This window comes from Parus major, chromosome 3 (assembly GCF_001522545.3).
Source record: "Parus major isolate Abel chromosome 3, Parus_major1.1, whole genome shotgun sequence".
NCBI lineage: Eukaryota > Metazoa > Chordata > Aves > Passeriformes > Paridae > Parus > Parus major.
In genome coordinates this window covers 30931456-30943880 of record NC_031770.1, presented here as the reverse complement: position 1 = coordinate 30943880, position 12425 = coordinate 30931456, and the positions used below count along the sequence as shown (strand labels likewise).

Below are 12425 nucleotides of genomic sequence, written 5' to 3'. Positions count from 1 at the left end.
CGGGGCCCCGCCCCTGGCGAGCGCAGCCGAACCGAGCCGAACTCAGCCGAGCCCAGCGGTCGCCGTTCGCTGCCGAGGGCGGCGGAGAGCAGCGCGGTACTACAGCGTCTGGCCTGGCCCGGTCCGGGGGGAGCCCGTCCGCGCTTGACACGGGGTAAGGAGCCGCCCGTGAGCGGGCGGGAGCTGGGGCGCGGCGGCCGCGTCTCCTCTAGGCCCGGAGGGATTTTGCCGGCGGGAATGGGGAGGGGTCTGCGGTGGCGCTTCAGGCCGTGCTGAGGGCGGGCCGGGCCGGGCCGGGCGCGCGGCCGTTGCGCTGAGCCCGCGGTGGGGGCGGCCGGGGCTGGGGGCGCTGCTGCCATCTTGGGGCGAAGCGGGGCGCGGGTCGCGCCCGGCGCGGCGCCCGTGGAGCGCGGAGGGCTGCCCGCCGCCCCAAGGCCGCGCAGGGTTTCCTTCTGTCCTCTGAGCGCCTGTCATTTGCCGTCCCTCGACTCGGCTGTTGTTGCTTTTGTGCACCTCGGGGGTCGCTGGACCCCTGCCCGCGGGGCGCCCGTCTCTTCTGCGGTCGGTGCTTTTGTGCGTGTTCGGGCTCGGAGAGGCGTCTGCCCGCCCCCCGCCGATCCTGCAGGCACCGCTGCGAAGGAGAGCAGCAGCGAGGCAGGAGGGATGTTCTAAGGGTGGTGGGAGTAGCGAGCAGGTTTCTGGTCCTCTTCTGCTTCTCCTCCCCTGTAGTACTTGACAGAGGGCTATTGGATATGGCTCATGTCCGTGGCCAGATAGCCAAGCAATCCCTTTTTGCTCTTCACCAGCTCCTCCACATCAGCAAACCATGTTCCTCCTGCCGTAGAGTGCACCTTTTATGTAGCTACCTGCTGGAGAGGGGCATCACGCCAAAAATCTGCAATGTGTCTGCAGTCAGCCTGGGGTTCTCAGCAGGTTTGGTAGCTCTCAGCTGGATGGAGAGCAGGTGTTTTGGCAATTTGAGGTTCTGGGCACCTCCCTCTCTTTCTCCTCTCGATAGCAGAAGTTAGAAACAAAAAGCCTATCAGTGTGTTCTTAGAGTGGGCTAATTTAGTTGTGCATAATCCGAAAGGAGTCCCCTCTCTCCTGGGTTTGTCTGTTACTGTGAAAATGTCCTGCTCCGTGGTGTCCTTCTCTGGGGCAAGGACACACGGAAGGCCATGGGGCTGTGGGGCAGGAACATCCGATTAGCAGCGGTCAGAAAGCTACTTACTGAAGGGTTGTAAGGCTCAGGTGCCTTTTGGGTGGTGCTGCCGATGCCCCATCTGAGTGTGGGACAGAACGTTTGCAAGTCCTTGGCAGGGACCGTTACCCCTCCCCTCCAAACAATCTCACTGTACAGTCCTTAATAGCTTTTATTACTCTTAATGCTTCTGAGAGAGCGCAAAGCTGACCACTCAGCTTGTAACTGACTCCAGGAGGACTCCATTCAACCAGAAATAGCAAAGCATTACTTCTAATGACTGCAATTAGCTGGTATCTACGGAAGGCCTTTTTCATCTTGAGCCTTTTAGTAGTAGGAATACGCTATCTTTATGGGGAGAGACGTCCATTCTGCAGTCTTCACCTGGATACCATAACAGCAAAATAAACATGAAAGAAGATGCCTTTGAGGGGGTTGGGAAGAGGCTCTGGTTTGACTCATAAGTATGTTTTGTTGCACTAAGTTTGCCCTATTTTTGTCTGTTCCTGTCTTTGGTAACCTTGGAAGGAACTGAAGCTACTGTATTTTCTGAGGGAGTCAGTTTTCATGTCAAGAAGACATTGCCACGAGGCTGTGCAATGCTCCATTTTCTTGCCATTTGACCAGAGTGCAGTGCAACTGTCCTGAACTGTTCTGAAGCCATGAGTTGAGGCAAGAAAAGAAAAATCCTGAATGTGATTTGCTTTTAGTTTGCATAGGGGTTTCATTTTTTTTTCTTTCTGGGCTTAAAATATCCTTGGTTATATTTTTCAGCTTTCCGTAGTAATAAAGTGGGCTAGGAACTTGTTTGGAGGGGTTTTTATATTGTTTACGTGGAAAAAAAAAATCTTCACAACATCTCTTCATTCTGGGAACTACAACTTCTAGAAAATCCCAGGTAGCCTGAGGTTTGCAGTAAATGTACTGAGAGCTGGCAGTGCCCAGGTCCTGTTTTTTCTCTGTTGCTAATTAGACTTTGTGTGAGCCTCCTGTCACTGGGAGCCCCACAGCATCCTGCCGGCAACTCGTCTGTCATCTGCCCATCCACACCGAGGTGCTACCTCAGCCTGCATCCTTTCTGTAAGTGCCCCATCTCCATCCTGGTGGCCAGGGTGAGGCCGTGTGCTGAAAATCCAAGGACTGCAGGCAGCACTTCCTGCTCCCACCGAAGACAGTTGGGACCTGTATCATCTGATATGAAGCCTGCGCAGCCGTGTGGTTCTTGGGGAGGGAGGAGGCCCTGGGTGTAGGATACTCCGTGTGCGCTGTTAATTGCAGACAGCGCTGGTTATGGATCCTGTGGCTGATTTGCATATCAAAGCATCTGAGAGTTCTACCGTGGGTAGGGATGGGCACAGATGATAAGGCTTCCTGGAGGCTGGGACTGGATCTTCCCCGGGGCTTTTTCAGGTATACAGATGAGACAAGATGATGGGAATGTTTGGAAAATGGAGTTTGTCTTCATGTCCTTGAATGACAGGGCCATAAAGGCTTTTTCAGTCTAGCAGCTGCATTCCATAGGGTGGGAACCAAGCAATTCTTAGTGACAGTCCCCTAGGCTGCTCCTTCCCTGCCTCCTCCTGCCACTGAGAGCTTGCTGCGTAGCCAACAGTATCAAGTCCTGAATATGCACAAACCCCGCCCCCCCAAATCATCCAGCAGCTCCTGCAGCAAATGGCCAGTGTGCCAGCCTGCTGCCTGTTCTCCATACTGGCTCTCATCACAAGGAGGTAGAGGCCCTGCTTGGAGCCTCAAAGCAAAGGGGCAGATTTCCTACTGCCTGAACTGGCTCTGCAGGGTCTCAGGTGTTTCTTGATGGCTCAGGAGGTGTTGGGGAGCAGAGACAGGGAATGGCAGAGCCTTGAATGGGCTGTGGCCTCTGGGATACTGAATGAGTCAGAGGAAGGTTTTGCTATGTCTGATCTCAGTACAGCTGTCTGTTCTTCCTCCTGGCTCTGGAAATGAACCTGGGGAGTTTCAAGCTTGCTTGCAGGTGGAGCTGGAAGCTGAAATGCAGGTTTCCAGAAAGGGAAAGAGGTGGGGGTCCCTGCGTCCCTCTGCCACTTTGATCTTAGCAACTGTGTTGCTGGGCTTGATTCTCTAGCTTCAGTGGACTGCACCATGGGGCAGGTGGCCTGTCTGAAGGTAGCTCTGTGTTTGTTGTGGGAGTGCCTGCTGCCTGGAACTGCAGTCCTCAACCTCTTTCCTGTGCCATGTACAGCTCAGACGCTTGCTGGGAAGGACTCCACACTTTCCTATCCATAGGGCAAGTTGATGTGTGCAGGACCTGCCTTGAGCACAGCCTTTGCAGGGAGGCACCTATCTGCCTGCAGCCTTCGTCTGTCAGAAGCATTCTGGCTTGTCTAGGGTAGTGAGGTGGGGGACAGGCCTGATGCATTTCCTAGAAAGTTGATTGAAAGATGAAAAATAAAGATCAAGGAATGAGAAAGACTTACATACGTATGTACACATTCTGCGTACAGAGTGAGGGTGAGATTTATGAAGTCACTGCCAAGCTTGTGGAGCAAAGGCTTGCAGTATAAAATGGCTTTTCTCTGAGCCTGCAGGCCTGTGGTTGGCACTGCCTTCTCACTTCATGTCCTTCCAGCATGGAGCTGAGTGTCTGCCCTCTACTTCAAATACAGATTAGCTGCAGGAAGCCTGAGGCTGGCTTGCTATGGGAGATTCAGAACCCTTTCCACAGTGTTTCTCTGCACAGTGCTCCCTGCCATTTTTACAGGGTTATGTTTGCATGCTACCTATTCCTTGCACGATTGCTAAACAGTCCTGGAAAGGCTTCTGTTCTCCCCATGGCTCTTGCACGTTGAAATTGCCTGCCTGTCATTCTCTCCCTTGTGTTTTCACCTCTCTTCCTTTACTCCTTCTTAAAGCCAGATTGGGGAATGGAAACAGTTTCCCAGTATCCCAGTGCTTTTGTCAGGCCAACCTCTTGGATTGGCTACACAGTTTATATGGGCAAGATAGGCTTCCTGATGGCATAGCCCACTAAATCTGAGCAAAGTCTCCAGTTCTTTATGTGCTTTGGTCTAACTGTTCATGCCAACAGCCTCTGCCCACATGATTATTGTGCTGGGATGAGAGAGAGCTCTTCTTTTATGCATGCTGTTTTTCCCCAGAGAAATTGGCTGTTGGTAGTACAGGTCTGGCTTAAAACAAGGTTTTGAATATTCCTGTTTCTGTTGGCTGTTTGTGCTGTTGCATTAAAGAGGGGGCTGGATCTCTTGAAGAACTGTGCATTAGAAAAGCAACACATTGCATCAGCACAGGAGAAAGCAGTCTCAGGCAGGATTCATGCTGCCTGTTTTCATTGTGTTTTGCTATTGCTTTTCTGAACCATCACAGCCATTCTACCTCTGAGCAGCAAGCTGAAAAAAACCTCCCTTCCTTTCTCTGTCTGGAACAGTGACTGCTGCAGACCTTTCCTGTGTGTGTCTGTTCCCTCACTCCCTGGAAGGACTGTATGCCCCCAGAGCTACCCATATCCCTTCCTTCGGTGTGCTCATTGCCTCTGCACCCCTGTAATATTTTGTGCAGAGAAGATGTTTGCCTTGACATCCCCTTCCCAAGCAATGCTCTCGCAGGTTTCTGTGTAGGTCTCTGTTCCCAGCTTAGTGCAGAGCATCGGTCTCTGTTCCCAGCTTAGTGCAGAGCATCATTCTGCATACAGCTAGCTGCCACCAGTGATGTGACCTCTGGCTCTGTTGCCGCATGGTGTTGCCTCTGGGGAGGTGTTGTGCTTTCTTCTGTTGACCTGCATGGAAGAACTGTTCTGATGGGCTCCCTTAAATCATCCACCTGTCTCCTGATGTGTTGCTGACATGGGTCAGAGGAGAGTGCCATTCTTACAAGTGCGATTTTGCACAAGAGTACATTTGGTAGGAGAGTTGTGTGCTGGCCTGGCCCTGCTTTAGCCAGATAATCGGTGCCCTTTAGTAGACTTTGTTTCATGTACCTTCAAAGTCAGAGAGAAACTTGGCATGATCTTTTACTTAGAGGAAACTCAGATGGCAACAGGCCTTGTCTTCTGCTTGAAGTAATTATCACATCTGATGTTTTCTGCTGGAGGGCAGAGTGCACCGGGCAATGGTACAGACTGGGAGGGTCTCTGAAGATGGCCTCAGGATACTTGTGCTCTTGAGACAAAAATTTAGTGCCTTTGGGTCCCAAGGAAGATCTTAAAAGGGATTTGTCCTTCATCTCCCTGTGCTTATGGCTTACACTCCCTTTATGTGAAGCCATTGAGTTTTGGAGGCTCTCAGGTGATGCTGGTAAAGCTGACATCTTGAGGATGTCTGCATACACAAGTGGGTAACTTGGTTTTCCTGGATTCTAACTCCATGCTTGAGGCATAGACCTGGAAATTAATTATTGTTGTGTGTCCACTGAGCTGCAGTTGCTGCCCAAGGACTCACTGTTACTCACAACACAGAAAAGGCAGCTTTAGTTGGCATTAGTCATAAAGTTTTAAATCTGGGAGGAAGGAACTGGGTTTGCAGTGGATGTGAAACTTGGTATGAACTCCCAGCTAGGGCAGAAGGAGCTGATGCAGCTCTTGGATAGAAGGACTTAGCTCCTACAGGCATGGAAAAGAGGAACAAATAAAATGAGACAGTAAGAGCTCTGTCTTCACATTGTGAAGAAGATCGGGGTGATGAGTTAATTTTAAAAAGCAAAACCAAGCACAAATCAGAACAGGTGACAAGACTATTTAGGTAAATTAGATGTGGTCATATGGGCAAAGCCTTATGAAATTTTCCTGAAAGTACTTCCAGACTAAGGCAGCTTTTGCATGGTGAGCAGCCACCAGAGAAAACATCTGGTGAAGGGACAGTCAAGGTTTGATCTCTTGAAATACAGGGGAAAAGAATGGGACTACATCCAGCCTGTCTTAATAAGCTAGAATAAACAGTTAGTGTTTATTCTGTTAGGGAAGTGGGAGAATATGCCAGTTAAAAATCACCAGCATACATTTGTCTGGAACGTAGTGCATCAAAGTTGGTCAACACCCCTGCCTTAGAGGATGACCTGCCTCTTAGCTGAGCAGGGGTAATGGATGTAATAGATCTTGACTTAAGTCAGCCTGTGTCAATGACCCAAGTGTAAGCCTTGTAAACAAATGAGGGAGGGGTAGGAGATATGCCCCATGTGGACCCTCAGCTAATGGGAAAGCTGTATTCAAAAGAGTTTCTATCTGATAAAGAGACACTAGGTAGGCAGGCAGGGGAAGATAGTGGTATTGCCAGAATTTGGGGATTAAGGATTGGTGTTCTTCTAGGGAGCAGAAAAACACAAGGAGAGCCTTGTGTACAGCCAGGTTGTGTACAGAATGACACCTCTAAGGTGCAGGAAACAATTAGTGCTCTCCTGAGCAGAGATGAGGTGTTGTTGAAGGGCCAGGCTCAGATGCAAGTCTTGGAGAAGGATGTGCGCAAACAAGAGACTATCCAGCAAAGCAATAGAAATTAAGGTATTTAGAAATATGGTGTGGGAGGAAGGATGAGAAGAACTGTGAGAAGGGCTGTGTAGCCTGAGTAAGAAAAGGTGGAGGAGGGAACTTCATGGTCGTTAAGAATGTACAGCAATGTACGTTTTTAGAAGACTGTAGTTGTGATGAAGACAGGGTAGGAAGTCACTGTAATTAGAATGTTCAGACTTTATGGTTTCCTGTAATATCAGTTGGAATAGCGAAGCAGAAATGAAGGCTGTCTTGAAGGGCTTTTTGGAGAGTTGTGGTGTATATGTTAGTTTTGGAAGAAATTACCTAAAAGTCTATGGATCTGGATGACTTGCGACTGGCTGTGCCTCAAGTAAAGAGTCTTGACGGATGATTAAGACCCCTTCAAGCCTGGCAGTTGTATGAAACCTTTAGACTTGGAAAGGCAGCAATGGAGGTAGCCCTGAGATTCTACTGCAGTAGATGATGCTGGGGAGATTAGTACTAAAATATGCTGTCTAAATCCAGTGTTGGTGCTCAGAAAAGGCTGCTGAAAAATTGAAAAGAATGGAGAAAAATTACAGTGTTGGTCTGAGGCCTGAAGAGATAGATTTCTGGTGAGAAACATAAGGAGATAAATCTTCTTATCAAATGAAGGAAAATCTAAGGTGAGGCTTGGTTATCCTGCATAAGCATAACATATGACTTGTGCATCATAAGCTTGGTAGAGTAGAAATATCAAGCTATGAAGAGTGGCAAAAAAACTGTGGTGAGATGCTGGGACTGCAGTCACCTTCAGAGCTGTGCAGCCAGCTCTGTCTTCTCCTCTTGTACATGTGTGGAGGTCTGTGCCTGTTATTTTCAGTGCACCTCTGTTCTCTGAATTTCTTATTGCCTTTGCCTGTTGCTCCTTTTGTTGAGACTCCTCTACCTTATGAGGAGACAGCTCCAGTAAATCAAAGCATTCACCTGGCTTCTGCTTACATAGGGTGATGCCCTGACAAATCTACTCCCATCATTTGTGCATGTGCCTCTGGAATTGTTCCCTGCCTCTTTGTCCCATCCTGTCATCTGGGTCTGACTGATTTATAGCATACATTCCCCTGTGGTGCCCACCTACTTTGCCAAACAGGTGCTTGGGAGTAGTCAGTACCTAATACCTCTCCAAGCTCAGCACTCTAGCTGGTGAAAATGATTCATGAAATCAGTGCTTTGTCACTTTGAGCTACTGGTTTATTTAGGGTCATTATGCCTGTTTTCAGTCCGTGAGATGATGTTTCTTCTTTAGTCCAGTGAACAAACCTTGAAAGGGAGACTAACTGAGATACTGCAGCAGATGGCTCACTAAAATCTTGCTACATCCACAATTTCCCTTTCACCCACTAACGCTGTAATGCTGTTAAAAATAAAAATGATCCAGTGTGCCTGACAGGATGTAGCCTTTGTAAATCTCTGCTGCATAGTGCTCCTGGAATCTCATGCTCTCTGTTTTCATGTTTTATTATGGCCTGTGGTAGGAGGGGAATTTCAAAGCTAGTAGATAGCTCCTGGCTATGGTTTCAAGTCAGGGAAGACAAATGCTTTGATGTGCTTTAAGCAAAAAGGGGAGAAAACCCCCAGCATTTCACTTCTTTATTTTGTTTTCTTTAAAGCTTTGTTCTATTTGATGAGAGCAGAGCTCTGCTTTGTAGGGAGTAATGCCAGTAAACCTTTGTGTTTTCATCTGGGGAATTGAGTGCTACAGGATGGAACAGCCAAAGTTGTTCCAGTAGTCTTGTGGAGTAGGAGCCATAGCTCAGCTTTCCTCTGGTGGATATGGAGTGAGGGACACACCTTTACAAATCAAAGGTTTAAGACAATGGTATGGTGGCAGTATATGAGCATGGTCTGGGCCATGTCTCTGGGGTGTGGTAGTTGTCTCCTCCAAAACACCTGCAGCTTCTGGCACACTTGATGTGTAGGATTGCCTGTTTTGATTGCTCTGCCAATACATTATTTTAGAAAAAAACACTCTTGCTTCTATAGTCTGGTTTTATTCCACCACCTTAAAACACTGAGAAGCAGTTTTGCCAGTATAACTGCACCTCCATCAGCAGACTTATGCCTGTGGAGACATGTTGATTGCTTGGGTCTTTGCCTCTGGGTCTGACACAGCTGTGCTTGCAGATGTCTCTGAGGGTGGCTGGATGTGAAAGATCAAATAGAATCTTTAGATGCAGCATGCAAATCTGGGAAGAGAAGAGATGGGGCAATCTAAGTAGGGGAGGTGGGCAGTTTTGTTCAGCCTCTTTTAGAATACATGGGGGTGAGTGGAAGTTTCTGTCTGGTAAATAGAGAACAAAGCAGACTTTGGACAGTGTAGGCATAGGTGGCTTTGCTATTTGAACGGCAGCACATACATTCTGTTCTGTTTTGTTTGCACTGCATTTCTTGAAAGAAGAAAAGGAATTTTTAAACCCGTTCAGTGAAAGTAGATTCTAATTCTTCCAAGCTGCATGTTCTGGCTGAATAGGTGTGTAGGCTGGAAACTCCCAGCCTGGTCCTGAAAAACTACTGCAAGGTGGTGAGCCTGTCTGGCCTGGGGCGAAGATGCCCACCTGCTCTTCCCTCTGTTGCCCTCTTTTCTTTCTGGTTGTTTCCATCCTATCAGTCATCCCGGTAATCCTCTAATTGCCTCCAAGCCCATTCCAGCATTTCAGAGCATCCTTTGACTTGCAACGAACATTTCTGATTGTGAAACCTGCCCATTCCATAACTTCTCCTTTCTGAGCTTGCTCTGGAGTCTCCAAGAGCTCTGGGCCAACACCCTCTCCTCCTATCCCAGCACCAGAGCTTGGCTGCCTTATTATTCCTGCCTTCCCACATAGATAGGTGAATATTTTCATACCCTTTTTGCCTGCAGGGGTCTTGTGGCAAGGGGATTTCAGGATCAAGGAGGGTTTGAGACTCAAATATAGTTGGAGAGCAGTGATTTGGTGTTGGAAATTTTGTTTCTTGGGTTGTTTTGTTGGGTTTTTTTATCTGCCTGTACTTCCTAAAGTATGTGTGTTGGAGGTGGTGGGGCATGAACAGCTGTCGTATCACTTGGTAAGTGAGTAGGCAAGAAGTCCAGGTGGAAGACCTGCTGATACATGTTGCTGCCTGCAGTGCAGGGGAGGAACCTTCCCGTTCCTTCGCATACTGTAGTACCAAAGCAAATACCAGACGAAATAGTCAAGATGTGGTTTCCACTCTCCTAATCTGGTGACTGTAAATGCCAGGGGAAAAGAAAAATGGTCAGGCATCTCTGTTGACATCCCCCACAGGGTCAGGGGCTGGCCTTGCCCTAACATAAACTTGTACCCTGCCTCTCCAGGTAGGGGAGAAGTAAAGGAGAAAATGTGGCAGTGGAGACAGGTGGCAGATAGCAGGAGGAGACACATAATAGCTGCATGAGGTGTATAATGAAGAGCCCATGGGTGGGGGGCAGCAGCTGAGGGCACTGAGCAGAGCAGCCTTGCTCCACTGAAAGGTGGATGCTGCCTGCAGGCAGGAGAGGCTGTGCAGGGGCTGGCATGGAGTCCCATGACACATACGAGAGATGGATGGGGAATGTTTTACTCCCTTTCTCATTTTTTGTGTTGGGTAGGGGGCATACCTGGTCCTGGAGAGCCTGAGCACTGACCTAGGTTGGAAAATTAAACTAGCAGTGGCAAAACTTCATCAGGTGCACTGCTGCCCACCTGGGCATCTCTGTCTGGTTGGAGCTGACCAAGCTGACAGGGGCAGTGTGAAGCTTTTGCTCTTGTAGTTACTCTGTCAAGCAGCTAGAAAACCATCCAAAAACATCTTTGGTTTTAATCCTGTGGCTAGTTCCAACACAGGTGTTGTGCATCCAGGAGGGGGATAAATTTACAAGCCACAGCAGAATAGGGAACAGCAGGGCAGTGACAACTCCCTGGTGCTTTTCTGGACCTTAACAATGGTTAAGGTCCAGGAAAGAGGTCCATCACTGCAAGACATACCCTTCACTCCTACTAACTCAACAGGGATTTCAGCTGACTGTAGGTGAGAGTGGAGGCAGCAACAAGTACTTGTGTGCTGCTAGTATGTATCATCTGGAAAGTGAGTTGTCTTTCCAGTGGCTGGAAATCAGCTGTGTTATCTCCCTGGGAGGAGTTGTATGTGATTCTGATGAACAGAGGCATGGGATATAGCAGCAGCATGCCTACAGTCACGCAGCTGTTCAGGTGGGATGCAGAGCACAGCCAGGTTCTCCTGTGCTGTGGGTCCATGCTGCTTCACTGCTGCTCTCTAAAGCAGAATATTGGCACCTCAGCCTGTGTCTTGGTGTAGTGGGGATGCCAGAGGCAGGCTGGATGCATGGTTGGGAGCAGCAGGGAGTGAGTCAGTGCTGGGGGTGGGTGAATCTGTGCTGGGAGGAGTGCGTGGGCAGGGGTGAGGATGGCCAGTAGCTGCTACTTGGACATGTAGGAAGATGTGCATGACCATAAAATGGGGACCCAACAGTGGGTACAGGAGTGACACAGGATGAAGGGGGCAAAGGATCATCCTAGGGATAGGCAAAGTTGCTGTTGCCTTCACCTCTGGCAGTGCATGGAGTGCAGAAATCTGCACCCCTGTTGAGCCATGCTGAAGGGATTATATACAAGGGTAAGCTGAGTGAATGGTTTATAGCCAAAACTTACTCAGTGTCCAGCAGTTCCTGGACCTTATATGTAACAATGACCCATGTTCCAGTCATGCCTCTGGACTCTAAGCCTTGGCTGAGCATGCACCAGAAGTCAGCTGAGGCTTTCTGGTAAAGGCCCGGACGCCAACCCTCCCTTGACTGTTCGGAAGAGTTAAAAACTCAGAAATCAATCCAGCCCCTTAATGTAAATATACATTCTAGTCAACCCATTTGGGGCTGGTAAGTGCAGTGGCATAGAAGACAAATGTGGGGAAGGGAGCCAGGAGGTCCATTATGAGTTTGGTAGGGTGGAAGAGGTGTTGGCTATTTGAGGGCAGGAAAGCAATAACTTCCTCAGAGATGGAGAGGAAAATGTGAGGCTCTGAAAATTAGCCTGACATCAGGAGATGGCTGGATACAGCCAGGAGGGAAAAATGGAAAATGCGGTGGTGGCTCTAGAAAGTGTCATGGAGTGGCACCAATTGTTTTGCCTGGAGAGGCTTCAAGAATCTGACCTGCCACCATGTGGGTGGGCAGTTCAATAACATCACATGGGGTCTGCTTCCAGCCACCCAGGATGGGATGTAGTTTGGCACTGGAGAAAGTCTGAAAAATTCAAGGAGCCCTAGAAGGCACTCATTTCTTGCCTTCTCTTGCTCAGGAGCATATTCTTGGACAGTATTCCAGGTGTGAGATGGTCCCTTGGGGAGTTGGGGTTGTCATCTCTTTCCTTCCCCTCCCCCACTTTGAGACCCATAGCAAACCTTGTCATGCTCATCTCTACCCACAGCTGAAGGTTGGTGTCACTAGTGCCTCAGCAGTGAGATGTCCTCACAAATCTTCCCAGGGGCACTGAGCAAATGGAGTAACAGAGTGACTCAAAGTCAGAGTCACCCCAGAGCAGATTGGGCAAGGGGGTGAACTGTGGGGGTTGCTTCCCTACCCACTGGCTAGAGGGGTTGTGGTTCCCCTGGAGATGGGCACTGCCTTAAGAGGCCCTGTCAAAGCACAGTAGCAACCAGCAGTGCTTCATTGAGCTGCTGCAAGAGTGTCCCAGGAGCTGTCAGGAGGTTTTCAGAGCCTTCACTTTAAATTGG

At 49.0% G+C, this 12425-nt stretch overlaps 1 protein-coding gene across 2 annotated transcripts in view; it reads left to right on the top strand.

Annotated features, from left to right (window-relative positions):
* Nucleotides 1–9: 9 nt before the first annotated feature.
* Nucleotides 10–12425, top strand: part of TMEM63B (transmembrane protein 63B) — a 48638-nt gene continuing 36222 nt past the window's right edge. For both annotated transcript variants that reach the window (XM_033512594.1, XM_015621742.3), the window contains exon 1: nucleotides 10–154. The gene's annotated coding sequence lies outside the window, so the exon portion shown is untranslated. The remainder of the gene's footprint in view (nucleotides 155–12425) is intronic.